The following is a 7,877-nucleotide window of genomic DNA, read 5'->3' as shown; positions in this document are numbered from 1 at the left end:
TATCGGATAAAATTAAGATCTTATGTAGCGTCTACAGACTGTAGTAGTCTGCGTAATACATACGTACTTACCAATGGCGACGCGTCCATATAAATCGATTCTCACCGGCTTGTCTAAAAATTTTAATACGTAATTTATTACATATGGTAGACAATTCAAGTGTAGAATAAGTTAATCAGTGAAATGAAGGGTACTATAATTATTATCTTGTGTGCTAATAAGTGTTTTGCTTAAGTATCTCAAGGCGTTTTTTTAACGGAAATAGAAGTTTTTTGTTAAGGTTTTGTTTAAGCCAGCTTTACTAACGACTGTTTTCACTCGCCACTATTTTTATCGCCACTGGTATTTACATACATGTAGGTCTTGATAAAGTTATCCAATCTTATTATGTATGTAAGTGGGTACATAGGATAATAAGAAAATCATACAATCATTGCGCTTTTTAATTTATATTAGATACCTTATTTGATATGAAGTGATTATTGGTGAACGTATTGTATGGCAAAAAGCTACTTCTGTATCACGCAATATTGGTTGGAAGGTCCGTCGGATTTGTCGTATCGAACCTGAGTTGAGGGTGCGGTGTTCGATCAATGTGGACGATAGTGGCTGTTCGCGCTGTATAGCTAACAGGAAACTGTAATAACATGAAATAGTGTAGTGCAGGGCGCATTACCGTCTCTCGCGCATTACTGCACTACCAATCTGATGCTGCAGCTACACTGCGCCCGCGCTGCTTCGAAGCGTGCCGCGTGCTAATGTGGTCCCGGCACGATTTCGATTTGTTATCACGAAGTACCTACAATTGAACTCAGACATACAGTAAGTGCTTTATATAATTTGTTTGTAAACAGTTAAACTTCTGTTCGTTTCTAAAGTTTGCTTTTATCTGTGAATTTAGTGTTCCATTAGCTCACAATTTATCGTTGTACAATTAAGATGGGCTAACATTTTCTTTGCTTTTACTTTCATGGATATTACTTTTCCATGGTAGTTATTACGAAATTACATACTTACCTATTATGTAATGTACCATTTATAGATCAACTGTAAATGTTTAGGTAGTTTTTGCTGCCTTTCTTTCTTTTTTGGTTTCTAGTTGTAACTAGCACTATTAATACGTATATAAAGACAAAGAAATCAGTATTTACCCAACGTCGCATGCAGTTTGATATGAAATAACTCACATTGTCAATACCGTGCCTCTTACTTTAAATCGATTGGGAATATACTATCATTTGGTTTGTATTTCCTACCTACCAAGTAGCCTACCAATCACGCAAATTTTATATTTTATCGTAAGTAACCAACCTAGGGATTATTTCTTTCCTAGTTTATACTATTAGGCAACAAGGGTATAAAATGTACTTACTAGTCGGCTGAGATAATTTACCCACGGATACTACATTAGGGATAGTTAAAAAAAACATTTATTTACTTTGGAACTGTTCGCCAAGATGTTTACTTTCTACTCAGAATAAGTTTTCCTATTAAGGAAAAAATGCATAAAATACATACGTTTATGATTAGAAACCAAACTGGCTAAGGACATATTAGTCAACGAGCTAGAAAACGGGTGACAATCACTCCATTAGAGAATTAATTTATTGCATGTTGAAAGTTTCCCATGATAGCTGTACGATCCGAAATGAAGATGTAGATAATATACCAGTATTTATATAGTAGCAGTTGTTGAGCGCATCTCTATGCCTCAGCACTATTCCCAAATGACCAAATGGTGAGAAATATTTTATGACTATTATCGACGATTTTTCACATTTCTGTGTTGTTTATCCATTAAAGTGTAAGTCAGATGCGATAGAAAAGCTAATTAATTATATTCTGAGATTGGAAAAAGATTCAGGATATAAGGTTAAAAGAATAAGATGCGACAATGGGGGCGAATACACTGCGAACAAATTACGACAGTTTTGTGACAGAAAAGGAATAAGGATAGAGTATACCGTGCCCTACTACACCCCTCAGCAAAATGGCGTCGCTGAGCGGATGAATAACGCACACTGTGCGATAGAACTAGAATTTTATTAGTGAACACTAAGTTACCTAAATATTTGTGGTGCGAAGCCATTCAATTCGTAGCGTATCATTTGAATAGATAGGACGTAGGACTACGTGGGCTATAAAACTGCTGGATGTTAATATATGTCGATGATATAATAGGTATTAATTGGAAATTATGAAATGATAAAGACAGAGCTGAAAAAGAGGTTTAATGCCAAGGAATTAGGATACATGAAGAAATTTTTAGGAATGGAAATAGAAAGAAATGAAAATACCCTAGTGGTAAAACACACTAAAATGGTGGAAAGGATATTAGAAAAAAATAAAATGACTCAATGCAAAGGAACTAAAACACCTATGGAAAGGAACTATAATATACTTATAAATAATGATGATACAAGTAGACTGGATGTGCCTTACAGAGAATTAATAGGTAGTCGAATGTATCTGACGGTAACTACAAGACCGGACTTGACTTTTGTAGTATCATATCTCAGTACATTTTTAGATAAGCCAAGTGAAGAACTATAGAAAGCTGGGAAGAGAGTTAATCGCTATTTAAAGGAAACTAAGGAAAAACGACTAATTTTCACAAAGACACTTAATTCAAACCTGTATAGATTTTCTGATGCAGACTGGGCAGGAGATAAAAATGGAAGAAAAAATGTGAGCGGTGGCATAATTTTACAGGGAGAAAATCCTATCGCTTGGTTTTTCAAGAAACAACAATGTGTTACATCATCCGCCGAGTCGGAATATATTGCGGCGGCGTCTGTAGCTCAGGAACTAGTTGATTTAAAAAGAAATTTGCGAACATTTAGGATGCAAGGAAAATTATATACTTCTTGTAGATAATTTAGGAGGTATATCTATGGCAAAAAATTAAGAAAACTCTAAACGAACAAAACACATTGACATAAGAGTACATTTTTTATAAGATTTAGTAGCGAGTAATGTTATAAACATTAAATACATTACATCTGCAAAAACTTGTCTGACATGATGACGAAAAGTTTGTGTGAAGATAAGTTTTGTACTTTCATAAACATGTTTATATGTTAATTTTATATGTTGTTAAGTAAATGACAAATGTTGTTTTTCAATCCAATTCAACATGTTATCATTTAGGAGGAGAGTAACATGAACAGTATAAGTTTTGTGAAAGTAAGAAAAGATTTTTATGTTGTGTAATAATTGTTTGATTTAGTTTTTAATATGTAACAAATGAGAATTGTATTTTAAAATAATTGTTGTTGTTTTTATAGTGATGGGTACTGTTTTGCAAAATCACGCAAGTTAATTTGTGTAGGTATTATACTTGCTGAAGTTCGAATTTGTGGCAAATTAAGCAAATGCTTAGTTTTAATTTCAACAGTGTAGAGCACATCTCTAGAGCCTCAGCACTATTCTCGCCATTACCATGGCAACCAATAATATGTATTTTTAAAATTCTCAGTGGTGCGTACAGATTAAACGATTGGCAATCTCAATGTTTTCTAATTCGTGTTTCAACCTAAAATAATCTTAACAGCAGTAGAGCTCCTTGTGAAAGAGTTCGTCTAAGGTAGTACTGCCACCTTATCTATTTCTGCCGCCAAGCAGTAATGTCAGCATTACTGTGTTCCGGTTTTAGGGAGTAAGGGTGCTGGTGAAATTACAGGGACATGGGACTTGTCAACTTATGTCTCAGGGTGACGGGCGCAGAGGCAGTGCCCCTCAGATCCTTGCGATTTAAAGTTCTGAGTGGCACTGCAACTGTTATGGACAGTGTAGCTTACCATCAGGCGTACGACTTGTGCGTCCCGTCACTAGATATTACATAAAAAAATACTATACGTTATGCGACTTGTACTTTATCCGACGTTTTCAATTCTAGGTTCGAATTTGTAAAGGTCAGTAACACAAAGGTAACACGAGTCAATTGCATTCTATAAAGTTACCCACTTTGTACCTACGAAAATGCATAATAAACATTACGTAATAATAGATACAAAAATATAAATTAATTCTCCTCCGATTGTCGCTTTTGTTAATCCCGAGGTGTCTTTCTCTACGGGGGGTGGCGTTCGAAAAGTTTTCAATTTGTACCTCTACGGTTGCATAATTGGGGAACTTTAAAATTTATTCGTGTTGCATTATAAATAAAATAATAATGGCAACGCAACGCGAAGACAGTATACGCAAGTTTAAAATGAAGAACGGTAATTCGTCTTCTGTTGGCCGAAAAACTCATGGATTCATTAGAGCAGTGATATCTTTTTATTGAGCATAAATTTTGTGTAGCCTAGATAAAAATTAACATTATTATAAAGGTGGGTTCGTTTCGTCATGGTCCATAATTGTATACTTTGTTGAAACTGTTTAGGACATTTGTTGTTACTGTAACTGTCGGTATCTACCTATAGAAAATAACATTTAGAAATCGGCATGTAAAAACCTTTCCTAAACTGATGACACATGATTTGTGGGTAATAAATAAGTAACTAAGGTAGTAAACACATCGATAAGTCACTAATATCTATAAATATAAATATCGTAGCTAAAACATTGCTTGCTGTGTTTTGATGTCAAAATTGCGTACAAATAGGAGATGAAAGATAAGGGCTTCCCAAACATTGCGCAGGCGCAGCTGTTGCTGTCGACCTTGTGTATTCGCGATCGATATGATTGTTCACTTTTTGCGCCTTTTGATCACGAACCATCTAAGTATTTACTTTATTGAGAAATAAAAACTATATTCAATTCTTACTACTTTTTAGTATAGCTTGCAATTTGTTCATGTTAGACGTTATTGTTAGTATTGTCTCGGCCTCGGTTTTAGGATCCGAGCAACGTATGTGATGTTGTCTAATATTTATTTATTTATTATTCAAGTAGATCTGAGTGGTTAGCTCTTTGGGCGGTAGATACAAATTCATTAAATGTACATTTGATAGGAAATTGCACCACGGAAGCTACATAATGGAATATTAGAACAAATAAACAGTAACGCAGTAAATAGAAATCTCTAGGAAACGATCACCTAAGTGCCAGTTTGCTTCCTTTCCTTTCACTGCGGAGAGCTCCAGGCACTGTTTGATTTTAACGCCTGGCTTATCATTTAGTTAGTAAACAAACATCATTACCATTTTGCCATTTCATTTGGAACAGATACGTTGAGTAAAGTTGCATTTGAATAAGCGCTAGTACCACAGTGCAAAACCATGGGCAATAAGAGAATATCAAAATCAAAGGATAATTGAAGACAACATTTCCAACAACAAAAGGCATTTCAATTCCGCTATCCCAGCAGGAAGCTGGCAGCTCGAGCAATTTGAGCAAAGCCACGTTTGGACGAATCATACTGTAGCCTAATGCATTTGCCCTCACAGGGCCTTTTAATTCTCCGTGATTTCGAACCTCATTACATGCAGCAAATTGGTGCTCAAAAGCGTGCAATTTTACTCGAGCTGCGGAGATGTACGGTCGATCGACGGCTGGTTATCAACGAATGACTAATAATTTATGGTCATCACGTTTAAGTGGGGTCTAACTTGAGGTCAGTTTATTGTAAAGAAATTAAAGATTCTTAATATTATGATCAAAATTATTCAAAAGGCTAATTACTTATACTGGAATGAGATTCCCACATATCGATCACGATTACTACATATATAGTTATGGTCGTATTATTTTCCGACATCTCTTTATCAGATGGATGACATAGATAGGGGTAAGTACTATAGGTTGTTTTTAAATGACAAATTAAGAAATTGTTCGACAGTCTATACTATAGATATAGACTTGTATAATAAGCATGAGTGCGATTTTAACTTTATGCACGTACAAAATTTCTACTTTATCGTTAATGGAGAAATATTGAGTGCTCGTAATTAAATGTATTTATGATGCTTTAAGATCGAAATAGCCGTCTTATTTTAAGAGCGTTGACACATCAACTGTAGGGACCTATTTATTACTTTCGCGAGACGTTTAATGGCAGTTGGGAGGTAATGATAATGTTTTACTTATTATAATTTGCTAAAATTGTTTGTGTTTGACTGATTGTCATATACTCACCAACCAAACATTTTTTTTGAATTTTTTAAATTACAAATATGTACCTATCTACTTACTTACTATTAAATTTGTATGCTGTATATCGTAACTAAAAGTTACTATGAAATAGGGATTCTTATCGCGCGATGTTGAAAAAATTTTTAGAAAAACCTCCATCATTCACAGTTACTCTATTTAAATTTCTATCGCCTATCGTTGATCTTATCGACCTTCGATTTGAAGAATGGGGCTAGTGTGCTCATTGGTATAGAAGTATTTTGATAGGTTTTTAATCTCGCATTCGATGGGCTATTTCAAGCTTTGATATTTAAATCAAGTGTTGGTATCGGCCGGCATCTTCGACTCTTAGCTATAATGAGGCGCGGAATGACAAACTACCCTCTTTCATCACCGCCCACCGGTGGTCACTTATAATGGGATCGCTAACGTGCGTATCCGGCGACCTATGTTATAAGATGGGACTCCTATTGTTGAGATAGATTAGACATATTTATGGTAATGTATGTTTTGGTTTTACTTGAACACAAAAGTTTCTGTGTCACTATTTATAGACTTATGCATGAGGACAATTATAACGAGTTATTTATGTATCTATTGGGAAGAAAATGATATTATTACATATAGGTTACCCACATAATAAGGCTATGATTTACTTAGCTTCCAAATGGGTAGGTATCGTTGTATTGCCTGTGTTTACTAGTAGGTTATTTTTTTATAATATCAAGTAACGGGACGAACAACGTGCGCCTGATGGTAATCTACACGCCTGTCCATAACAGTTGCAGCACCACTCAGAGCTTTAAATCGCAAAGATCTGAGTGGCACTGCCACTGCGCCCGTCACCCTGAGACATAAGTAGACAAGTCCCATGTGCCTGTAATTTCACCTGCACCCTTACCCTTCAAAACCGGAACACAGTAATTGGCGGCAGAAGTAGGTAAGGTGGCAGTACTTCCCTGGACGAACTCTTTTACAAGGAGCTCTACTGCTACTAAAAAGGTACCTGAATTGTCTATTTGCTTTAAAACAATTTCATAGGTTGATCTGGACTCCTACGGGACGTGAATTTATGCTCATCTCCAACTTCAAACTCAGTGAGAACGCAGAGTGTAGTTGCCATGATGGCGATAAGTCGCTTATGTACCAAACTACCTACTTGTCAGTGTGATGTTGGATTACATATTTTCAGGGTTTAGAAAAGCTGCCCTAATAATAGTAATTAACAAGGATTACTTAGACGACCTCAGAGGACCAAAGGTTTGCACTGTGGGCGCTGGACGAGGAGATCCCGGATTCGATATCTGGTAAGAAAATTTGGGATATATACTTTTCTAAATTGGTTCTGGTCTGGGTCTTCTGGGTAGTGCCATTGAGTGAATTCTGTTGCTGTTGGGTGTCGGGAATTACCTACTTTAAGAACAGATAGGTAATTAATTAGTGTAGTTGTAAAAAATAAAATATTTTATTTCCTCATCGGATTCTTTATCGGCTGTGGGAACAGCGGGGTTTCCGTAGGGTTTCTGTTTAGCGCCATATACACTTTTTATCGAGATTTCTTGTCTTTGTAATAATCCACAATAAACTGCTGTACATATTCATTTAATAAACATGTGTTTTATCTACAGAGAATCGTATTTTGAGTCTCATTACCTTCTTATCAATCTCAGCTTTTTGGGTTCCCTTTTACGCTTCACACGAAACAAAGTTTTCTTAATAAACAACTTTGAATGTAACATGTTTGGTTTACATACAATTACGTCACTATTCTTCGCACTGGTATCATAACATATTCCCGT

This window comes from Hyposmocoma kahamanoa, unplaced genomic scaffold (assembly GCF_003589595.1).
Source record: "Hyposmocoma kahamanoa isolate Upper Pololo Valley unplaced genomic scaffold, ASM358959v1 66, whole genome shotgun sequence".
Taxonomy (NCBI): Eukaryota; Metazoa; Arthropoda; class Insecta; order Lepidoptera; family Cosmopterigidae; genus Hyposmocoma; species Hyposmocoma kahamanoa.
The sequence above is the reverse complement of the archived record's forward strand: the minus strand, read 5'-3'. Positions refer to the sequence as shown.